The following is an 11,087-nucleotide window of genomic DNA, read 5'->3' on the forward strand; positions in this document are numbered from 1 at the left end:
GAGGATGCCCTGGCCAGCGTGGTTGGAACATTGGCCCGCACACTGAAGGGTTGCTGGTTCAATTTCCGGTCAAGGGCACATGCCTGCATTGCAGGTTCAATCCAGGTTTCTCTCTCTCTCCTCTCTCTCTCTCTCTCCTCCACCTCTGTCTCTTTCTCTTCACCTCCCCCTCCCCCTTCCACTCTCTCTAAAAATAAATGGAAAAAATATCCTCAGGTGAGGATTAAAAAAATAAAATAGGAAGAGGATCCTGGGTTACCCATTACCCAGGTGGGCCCAGGGTAAAATTGATTCCTTAAAAATACCTTCCTCCTATGTATGGATAGAAGTGAAGCGATCAGGGAGATGCATCAGACAAGGACATTGGGTGAAACAGAAGAGGAAGACAGAGTGACTGGAGCGTGAGAAGGACTTGACCCGCTGTTGCTACAAGGAGCCACATAGAGAGGAATGTGGGCAGATTCTGGGAACTAAAGCAGACCCTGGCTGACAGTCAAGGAAAGAAACAGGATCTGAGTCTTACAGCCGCCAGGCATTGAATTTGGCCAAAAACCTGAATGAACTTGGAAGTGGATTCTTGGAAGCACCTGGTCCAGTAAACAACACAGCCCCCTCCACACCTGGGTCTCCCTGAGTCTTACAGCCGCCAGGCATTGAATTCGGCCAAAAACCTGAATGAACTTGGAAGTGGATTCTTCCCCTGCGCCTCCTCCAGTAAACAACACAGCCCCCTCCACACCTGGGTCTCAGCCTTGTGAGAGGCTAAGCAGAGGAGCCCTACAAGTTTGCCTGGGTTTCTGACCTGCAGAGACTACCAGCTGATACATTATGTTGTTTTCTGCTGCTAAGTTTGTGGTTAATTTTTTCAGCAGAAATAGAAAACTAATGCAGGTGGCTCTCACATAAAAGGGTATGGTCTTTTTTTTTTTTAGTTTTTTTCATTTCAAAAGGGCCGGATCCGGCCCGCGGGCCGTAGTTTGCCCACAGCTGGGAGGAGCCCTACAAGGCTGCCTGGGTTTCTGACCTTCAGAGACTACCAGCTGATACATTATGCTGTTTTCTGCTGCTAAGTTTGTGGTTAATTTTTTCAGCAGAAATAGAAAACTAATGCAGGTGGCTCTCCCATTTGCATGTGCATCAGGACAGTCTTGAGGACGTGTTCACAGGAAAACTATTGGAACCCATCCATAGAGTTTCTGATTCATTAGGTCTGGGGTGAATCTGAGAATCTGCATTTGTTTTTTTGTTTTTGTTTTTGTCCCTTCATTTTTAACAAGTTCCCATCTAAGGCTGATACTACTGGTCCAGGAATCACACTTCAAGAATCACTGTTGTAAACACAGACCAGGGCCACGCATGCCAGCAGGGGACCAGTGATCAGGATGATACTGAGCATCTGTGTGAAAACACCTCTCTTGTTATTACAATTATCACTGTAATTGTTGTTGTTTCACTTTCTGAAAGTTACTTATCCTTTTTGCGGATCCAATGCCTTGAAGTGTTTCTCAACGGGGAAGTACAATGCCACAGCAAAATCACACAAGGTTTTTCAATCACACGTGCGGTAGCCCCAATCTCCCCAGAAGTTCCAAGAGCTCTCCAAGAGGTAACTTTTGTATTCTTTTTTTCCTCACCTGAGGATACGCTTTGTATTGACTTTAGAGAGAGGAAGGGGGGGGGGAGAGAGAATAACTTTTGTATTCTTTTTTTTCCCTCACCTGAGTATATGCTTTGTATTGACTTTAGAGAGAGGAAGGGGGGGAGAGAGAGAAAGAGAGAAACATCAATGTAACAGAGAAACATCAATCGGCTGCCTCCTCTACATGCCCATACAGGGGATCAAACCCACAACCCCCAGGTATGTGACCTGACCGGGTATCGAACCTGCAACCTTTGTGTGTATGGAATGATGCTCCAATCAACCGAGCCACACCAGCCACAGACCCTTTTCTTGTTAGACTCACCACCATGGTAGTGATCACTGTGAAGAATGGAAAAGCAGGGGTCAAGAAATACTTGCTTAATAGAGAATAAATGTTCCCAAAGAAACTGTGTTCCTATATAACTGGAAGTTATTGGAGAGCTACAAAAATAAATCTTCCCAATATTTTATCTGAAGTACAATAGCACTTCCAATTTTCTGTTGTTAATACAAAAAGGTACCTCTAATAATCAGGTACCCAATCGTAAGAGGGGTTTTTTCCTACAGTTGAGTATGCATGACTGTAGGCATTACAGGCAGGAGAGAAAATTGAGAAACAAAGGCAGCGAAGGAGGCATTTGATTATCCTTCAGATATCCCTAGAGAGGAAAGGACACCCTGGTTCCCACCAGAATATACTTCCCTGCAACAGAAGAGGTGTAAATGGAGGGGGAGAGAGGGATATTGGACACTCTTCCTGGTGGTACCCTGAGTATGGAAATGGCCTAACCTAATGGCCTAACTATGGACAAGTCCTGCTTCTTACTTTCCTCCATAACTCTGTGAATCTAAGCTCATTTTCTCTTACTCTGACTATAAAAAGGCAGCACATTGCTCATCAAGGTCCTCTACATAATAACCATTCAAAGCCCTGGCTCTTGAACTGAGAGGTGACCTGAATGCAAGTTCCTGCTGCAATTAGAGGATCCATCACCATTTTTATTCAAAATTGAAGGGCTGTGTAATTTCCAACTGTTCCTCATTATCTGCAGAGGAAGGGGGTAGGGCAATCATCTCTGCTATGATGAAAGAAAAGCTTAACACTACCATCAAGTGTTAAAATATCTACAAGACCTCTATTTATGATAAACCTTTTCTAAAACATCCAAAAAAACCCCCACTGCAGAACAAAATATCATTCTAATAATTTCAAAAGGCTGTAATAGCACTTCACCTCTAAGCATAAATCCCTACTAAAGCATACCTTAATTTTTTGAAAAGCACATATTAAGTAAGTATCAAACTATCATATCCTCTTCAAAGCATCTTATGTCTTCTATCCAAATAAAGGAAACTGCACGAAAAACAGGAGTATACGAAGAAGGATCCCAGACTCAAGACTTTCAGGATGACAAGTTTAGACTAATAATACATAGCCTAGAGCTTGCTGATTAAAAAAGAAATAACCATGTCCATATCTTACTGAAATGGGTTTTTATACTTACAATAGCATACTCATAAAATTTAAAACTATGTGCTAACTTAATAGAAACTCACTACTCCAGGAGAATGTTAATAGAAACGCAGCAATTTTAAATTCAAAATGAAAGCTGGTATCTGTCAAATTCATTTGCTTGCTTTTCGCTACATTCATAGCCTCATCATTTACTATACATTCATTTTGGAGCATAAAGAGACTCAATCGACTCCTAAATTATGGCTTCTTTTCCACTGGGGTATGAACACAGTGGTAACCAGGCAGACAGGGCTTATCCTATGTGCAATGTTAACTTTCCAAAGTCGCACCAGGGACACAGTTTTTCAAAATATACTTGACCGCCTGGCAGGTGTGGCTCAGCAGTTGAGGTTCGACCTATGAACCAGGAGGTCACGGTTTGATTCCCAGTCAGGACATATGCCCAGGTTGTGGGCTCGATCCCCAGTGTGGGGCATGCAGGATGTGTTCTCATCATTGATGATTCTTGCTCTCTCTCCTTCTGCCTGCTTCTCTGAAGTCAATAAAAATATATTTAAAAATTAAATAGCTCATCATTGATGATTCTTGCTCTCTCTCTTTCTGCCTTCCTCTCTGAAGTCAATAAAAATATATTTAAAAATTAAATAAAGAATGCCCTGTGCCTTTTATTAAATAAATAAATAAATACATACATATATACATACATACAAAATATACTTGACCAATGGTTAACTAGCATTGTTCTACCTGTCTAGTATTCTTCAGTAACAATGCAATTCAGAATTGGGCAATAGATTTTAAAAACTGAAAATAAAAACTGTTACTGTTTCAAACAGCGTACTCTGAAGATTTATCTTTATAGTCCAAAAGTAATTTCAAACTATTTAATTGGAACACAGCTCCTTTGGCAATTAATTTAGCCTGTGTCCTTCTAACCTCCTATAAATTAGAACTCCACAGGCAATAACTATGCAACTCTAATCTTCAACAGAATCTCAACATTTCATATTCATATTACAGCAAAATAACCACCAAATTGCTCTCATTATCTTTTGCTCTTTAGTATAATTCACTCCAAACTACTTATCTGAAACATTCTTTTTCTAGGAGAACCAAGATGATTACTTAACTCTCTTCTCCAATAAGTCCTGGGTTCTCTTTGTAACAGTCCCTATTTGTAAGAAGGCCTAACTCAACATCTGACCATGGTCTATTAGATCGTATTTCTTTAACGTAAGTCATCTGCTTCAATCAGGTTTGGACCACATTATAACTCAAGGTTCATACTGCTTCCCAAAGTCCCCACCGGGGACACCTTCCTTTTCTTCCTCCAATATCCAAATACTGACATTCTCACACTGTATCTTCACCATAACCCTTAAATTCCTACTGGATTGTACAGTCAGTTACAAAAGATCTTACTTTATTCTTCACTGGCTCATTCTTAAGAAATTGCCATTAGTTTTACATAACCCACTAGATTACAAACTCAGTAGGGCACAAATGAAGGTCTTTGGTTTGTTTCTATCATCTGTAGAATACAGGCATCAGAACCTTCATAACTGATTAAGCATACACATAGAAACATGACCCAAATAGCTAATTCTTTTCAAGTATCCATTTTTGTCTTTTCAATAGTGGGATCCATTTCCTAGAGAGTAAGGGTTTTAATCAAAACAAAAAGTGGTTTTCCTTCCTCAGAATACCTTCAATACTCTAGAAGAGAAGACAAATCCTATATGTTCCAATTCTTCCTTCCTTCACCCACTTACCCTTCCATTCATTCATTCAGTGCACGTGAACTAGCCACCCAATGCGTTTGAGGCCCAGGTAGGTGCTATGGAAAACATCAATGCTGAATGGTGAGATAAAACTTGCTCTCACTCATCAGTTTGGAAAAGCAGGAACCATCCACCAAGAGAGGAGTGCTCTGAGAGTGAGCTCAGCTGGGGGTGGGCAATAGTAGGGCCAAAACCTTCCATTTCAACTTGGCACTTAGGTCAGGTGATAAAGAGATAACCAGCAGCACCAAATTTTGCAGGTACTGAAGGAGTGATATTATGCAACAAAATGGTGAAATAATCAATGCCTTCTAAACTGCTACCAGAAAAATGCTGAAAAACAAAAATGAGCAAGATTATGAAAAAAAATTCAAGCAACCCAAGGATGGGGAGTCAAGAAGTCGAAGGAATCAGAATATTAAGATACAATATAAAGGCCCTGCCAGTTACTCAGTTGGTTAGAGAGCCCTCCTGATACACCAAGGTTGTGGGTTTGATCCCCAGTCGGTCAGGGCACACATAGGAATCAATCAATGAATGTATAAATAGATGGAACAAAAAAATCAATGTTTCTCTCCCTCCCTCCCTCTCTCACTCTAAAAAAATAAATCAATAAAACATTTTTAAAAGGTATAACATAAAGAAATAAAAGCAAATATTTGGGTAAGAGCTATTGTATATTGTTAGTGATTGTAAGAATACTTAGTACTTCAGAACTTTGTTTAAGCAAGCTCTAGTGGGGTACTGTATTTTATTTTAAAATTCAACGTTAAATCCATACATGTTCTGGTCAGTTAATAAGGAAGGAAGTTGCAGAAACTCACAGAGAAATAATGATATAAACCTAACACACCCATGCTTCTTTCAGTTTCCCACGGAAAATGGCTTCTTCACCGGGTCTAACAGGAACAGATACTGCTGTGCGTCTGCTGGCAGCTCCAGCACATGGGAGATGGTTTGCCCGCATTGTGCTGTCCTTGCCCCTTGCAAGTGAATTACCAGACCTGAAAGGCCATAACACATAATAGCAATTACATGTGTTTAGAAGTCTTCTATAATGAGGACTGATATTTCAGCACCAGTGGTACTCAGCCTATAGAACCCCTGGTAAATCACCTTATCAAGCCTGCTGATATAAAAAGTCGTATGTGAAAAAGGAAAACAATAACCCAGGTTTCCTTCTGTTCCTCTGTGACATTTCATTGTCGGCTCATGGGCCAGAAAAGACCTCAGGTGATATATTTTTATAAATACAAAAATAAAACGCATCCTGGTATTTAGAAAATGCAAATGGGGCTCCGTTAAGTATGTACATCTGGAGGTAGCCGTGCTTTCCATTCAGTTCAGGATATTTGTATTCACAACAGCACAGATCTCACTGAACACTCCTGGTCACTGGCTAAAGTGTGTCATTGTTAGTATCGTACAGACAAGGCAACGAAAGCGCAAGGCCGTTAAGTCACTTTCCCAAGGTTAATGGAATTCAACCAGGATTTGTCTCAAAGTGCAATGCAACTTCCCTCAGTTAAGTACTTTATTTCGCAGATAGTCTCAGGGGGCAGGCAAGTTAAGAAAACATACAGCTTCAAGTAGCATCAGAGAAATACGTGGACAATAGATCCTAGTGGATTGTTTAAGGTAACTAAAGCATCTGGGACCGTTCCGGACCTTTCAGGTTGTCAGAGAAGAACAGATCTTTCTAGCTGGCATCTTTAGCACCTCTCTCAAGATACAAGTGGACAGACAATGGATCTGGTTCAATATGGCAATTCTTCGCTTCAAGCAAGTTAAAAAAAATGCCTTTATCAAATAACTAACTACGTATTCATCCGCCATATTCTCTCTGAGGTGACCCGCATCACCTCAAGCGACCCATTCGCAAATTCATCAGATCTTTTCCCACCTTCACCTCTTTCCCTTTTGTCTTATTGAAAATGGAGCTTATTTCTTCTTCCCTACCCCCCATTCTTGTCTGCCTTCTCATGACTCACTCTATCAATCATAGCCTCCTCTTTGGATCCTCAATGTTTCCCCCTTTTCTGGCTCCCTCTAGTCAGTGGAAAGTCTTGTCCAACTGAAAAATGAAAACAAAAAGCCCTCCCAATCCTATTCCTCTCTTGATATCCTATACTGCCCCTCCCCTTCCCAGCCTGGCTTCTTGAACGGATAGTCCATATTGCTCATTCTACCTCCTCACCCATTGCCCATCCCACAGCAATCTGGCTACTGCCCTCACCAGTCCACTGAAATTAGCCTTGCAAAGTGAAGTTACAAATGATCTCCTCGCTGCTTAATTCAATGGACACCGTATGCTTCACCAGCTTATGTGCTAAAATTGGAAAGATGAGGAGAAGATCATCATGGTCTCTGGGAAAGAATGACAAGCAAATGCATGCAGTGTCTCATATTTTTATAGTAGGAACTCATTTTGTTATATATAGACCTATCTCTAAATAGAGTATAGATTTGCATATAGAAAGAGTCTGGGAAGATATATATCGAAAATTTAACAGAAGTTATGCTGGGTGGTGGGATTTAGGTCAATTCTTAAGTTGCACATAATTATATATGCATATGTATTTATATATGTTTGTGTATATAGGTACATATATTCAACTTATATAATGATCACATATTCCATACCTAAATAAAAATTTAAAAATATATCATCTCAAAATATCCAATGGCCCCTTTTCACTTCTTATCTTGACATCTCAGTGGTATTTGACAATATTAACCATGTTCTATATCCTTGGCTTTAAGGATATCACTCTCTCTTAGTCTTCCATCACCCTCTTGGCATCCTGTTCTTCGTCTTCTTGTCAACCTCCTCTTCTATTCCCATGCCCTTTATGTTGGTCCCCTAAACTCCATCATTGTCCTTTGTCTCTCCCTGCTCTACACACAGTCTCTGGGTGGTCTCATTCATGCCAAAGGCTTACAATTATGCTGAAAACTCCCACATCTATTTCTCTAGCTCAGAGCTCCTGCCTCAATTCCAGCTTCCTCTATGCAACCCTTTACTAGGTTTCCAAACACTTCAAAGCAACATCCTTGAAACTGAATTCATCATCTTTCACCCCAAATTGGTCCAACTCCTGTATTCATAGATCAATGAACAGAACCACTATCTATCAAGTTCTGTCAGAAATGTAGGTGTCATTTTTTCTTTCCTTTCTCTTACATCCTACATAGACAGGCTTATCAACTCTACTAAATTCTATCTCCAGTATTTCAAAAATGTCACTTCTTTTTTTGTCTGTCAACACCGCCTTAACGATGGGTCTCGTCATTTCTTCTTCCGATTATTGAAACAGCCTCTTTTGCCTTCAGTCTCAGCCCCTTCTATTCCCTCCTCTTATTCTTCAGCCTTAGTGGGTTTTCCGAAATATGAATCACAGTATGTCACTCTCTGTTGAAAGTCTCTAATGACTCCCTTTGCCTAAAGATAAAGTTGCAATGATATTTACTGTCCTCCAGCATAGACTTATTGCTCAGCATTCATCCACCTTGCATCTTAAGTCTCTGTGAACTCCAGATTTAGTGACCTGCTAGCTGTTCTCCAAACTTCGTATTCTTGGACGCCTTAAACCTTTGCCCTGTCACTCCACCTACAGGGAAGCTTATTCCCCATTGTCAGTACTTGACTTTTCTCAGTTATCCTTTGAGAGTCAACTCAGGCATTATTTATTGACCTGCTCAGACCCAGCCTCGCTGTCACAGCACATCGTACTTCCTATACTGTGCTATACACATCACACACTATTTTAATTGTTCATTCATTTGTCTCTTTCATGTCATGAGCTCACTAGAATGTTGAGCTCCTTCAGGTCAGGACTAAAAATGTAATACTTTTTGAATCAACACATAAGTATATGATTGGCATAAAACAGGCTTTTATAAAATTGGCACTGCTGGGCTGATGTGCTGTGAGGGAGATGGGAACCAGAGTCTCTTGAACAAATTTACCCACAAAATATTGCACTGTCATTCTTCAAAAGTGACTAAAGTAAATATAGGTGCATCTAAATGTATTTGCTCAACCCACTACTGACAGCTTAAAGAGCTCCAAATTCAGAAAGAGCTCCAGGAAAAAGCTCAGAACTTGAATTAGAGCCATCCGTACCGACAAGCACCAGCTCCTTTTTGAGCAGGCACTCCACTGCAGGAATGCTGTGATGGAACGCAGGGAACGCAGCACATGAAGCCAGAAACCCAGTTTCTCTTTATGTTTATGTCTTTACTCCCCAGCCACCCAAGTGGTCCCCTTGGCAACTCACCTGCCCTCATCTGAAATTGGAGGGCAGCAGCATCTGAGAGAACCAGATGGACTTTTGTATTCCCTTTAGCACTAAAATAAATAATTATCACAGTTCAGGATGAATGCTTTTCAACAGATTACTTACAGGTTTGATAATACAAAACATGATATCTTCTGTACAATTATCTGAGGGCTTAAGAGGTTCCTGAAAGACTATCAAGTCATCTTGGTTAACCAAATTTAAATACTATCTTTCAAGACTTCTCAGGAAGGCATGGCTCTTTAATGGGTAGAACCTTGGTTATCACTCCTCCCTCCTCTCTGACCAAAAACAGGAATGCATGAAATGTCCCTTTGACTAGATGAGAAACAGAGGAAAATGAATGGCCTTGAATTATATTTAAAGTAAAATATAATTAATGGGAAAAATACTATATTGCACAGACATCTTCCTTCACTAACTCCCTGAAGCGCACTGCACTTACTCTTAAACACAATCTCAATTTATTCAAATACTGGGTATCTGTAGGTTTGGGTCAGGGCTGGACCCTTCTCCATCCCAAGAAAGAGAGTCATAACTATTCTCTGGCAATTGTGTGCAATTCTAAATAATTAGAATTTTTTTCTCTGGCATTTTTTAGTTCAAGTTTGCGTTTGGTCCCAAATGAGATCTGACAGCATGCCACCTGGGGAGTTCTGGAAGAGAGACAGACATGGGACTCTTCCCTTTGCAGGATTATTACTACATGTGACACTGCTGTGACAATGAGGGGAGATAATGACAACAGCCGAGGATAACAGAGTAGAAGGAAGAACGGCACTTTGTTTTTTTATGACAATGATACATTCATTTAGCCAAGACTAAAACCATCCTGGCTTTACAAACAGGACAGGCATACCTCCAGGATATTGAGGGTTTGGCTCAAGATCACAATAAGTCAAATCATAAATTCATAATATATTTGGTAGTGGGGGGTTTTGCTTTCAGTTTGTAAAAACTACAACACCTCCGAAGTACTATAAAATGAGGTAAGCTTATAAATATGATTTTATATTATTAGCAACCCAAACCCTCCTAACTGACATACGACTACTGACTGTTTTCAAATAGCTTCCCTTGCGTTGAAATTGGTGGACTGGTGATACATATGAATGGGGTCAACAAACTGCAGCCCACAGACTAAATCTGCCCACCTTCTGCTTTTGTCAATAAAGTATTATTAGAACACAGCCATTCTTTTTTTTTGTATTGTCTATGATTGCCTTCCTGCTACAAATAGCAGAGTTGAGCAGTTGTGACAAAAAGTGTATGGCTCTGGCTCACACATGAAAATATGTAGTATCTGGCCTTTTACAGAAAAAGTTGGCCAGCCCCTACTCTATACCAGTAGAGCTTAACTGGGGACTGCATCAGTCAGATAATACTGGGATGTCCCAATAATTGTTTAATGTTGTACAGAGTTGAAGTCCCACAGTACAAAGGATACCCCACCTAAAATGCTAATAGTGATTCTGTTGGGAACTACTAGTCATGCTCACTATAACACCCTTACTTAGCTGTATGCCATGTCTCAGGGCACATGAATTGGTTTTTACATTGCACCTGCCACCACCAGTCTGATGGATTTACCAGCATAGGTAAACAGCAAAACAGAAGCATATCACTGAACACACTATTAATCCTCACATTTGTTGACCAATTAGGGAAATATATTTATCATCACTCTAAAGTATATTTTTATTTAGAATTTTCTGTTTGGGGACTTGTTTCAATGTAAACACAACATTCTAAGTTTTGTTCTAAAATAAGTTGGCTTTGCCCTGGCCAATGTGCTCAGTGGTTAGTGTCAGCTCAAGCCCCACATGGTCGCAAGTTCTGTCAAGGGCACATGCCTGGGTTGCAGGTTTGTTCCCTGCCCACCCCTT

At 40.4% G+C, this 11,087-nt stretch overlaps 1 protein-coding gene across 2 annotated transcripts in view; it reads right to left on the minus strand.

The window, feature by feature from the left end:
* CTNNA2 (catenin (cadherin-associated protein), alpha 2) overlaps positions 1-11,087 on the minus strand; it is a 1,155,525-nt gene that overhangs the window by 998,264 nt on the left and 146,174 nt on the right. The gene's annotated exons all lie outside the window — the stretch shown is intronic.

Source organism: Myotis brandtii, unplaced genomic scaffold, assembly GCF_000412655.1.
Source record: "Myotis brandtii unplaced genomic scaffold, ASM41265v1 scaffold850, whole genome shotgun sequence".
Classification (NCBI taxonomy): Eukaryota; Metazoa; Chordata; class Mammalia; order Chiroptera; family Vespertilionidae; genus Myotis; species Myotis brandtii.